Consider the following 690-nt stretch of genomic DNA (forward strand, 5'->3'; position numbering starts at 1 on the left):
TGATACACTACAAAATATATATTCCCCATGTGACTTCAAAAAAAGATCCGCAGTTGGAATTATGCATTTTAACGTTAGAAGTCTCCTTCCAAAAATGGACATGCTAAGACTGTGGGTTGATGCAACGGATATGGACATCATGGTCTTATCAGAAACCTGGTTAAAATCTACAATAACAGACAATATGATTTCTATTTATGGCTATAATATTTTCAGAGCAGATCGTTTAGGTAAAGCTGGCGGAGTTGCTATATATGTTAAATCAAAATTTTTAAGCTCAGTGACATTGTCAGTAAGTAGAGCCAAACTATTTGATGTACTGGCACTGAAAGTTAATTTATACAAAGACACACACCTGACTGTTGTTGGCTGTTACAGTCCACCCTCCGCTACAAAAGAAACTATTTCTTCTCTCTATGATGTACTACTTAACCTTAAGGACTCCGAAGTAATTCTAATGGGTGACCTTAACTGGGATTGGCTTTCCCCTGCCTCTGAGAACATTAAAGACTGACTCTTTAAATTTCACACAACTTATTGACACCCCAACACGTATCAACCTGAGAGATCATAGCAAATCAACACTGTTGGATGTCATTCTTACAAACATGCCACATAAATACACATCGCCTGCTGTCTTTCGCAATGATGTCAGTGATCACTGTGCGATTGCTTGTATAAGAGACACAA

The sequence above is a fragment of the Etheostoma spectabile genome, chromosome 24 (assembly GCF_008692095.1).
Source record: "Etheostoma spectabile isolate EspeVRDwgs_2016 chromosome 24, UIUC_Espe_1.0, whole genome shotgun sequence".
NCBI lineage: Eukaryota > Metazoa > Chordata > Actinopteri > Perciformes > Percidae > Etheostoma > Etheostoma spectabile.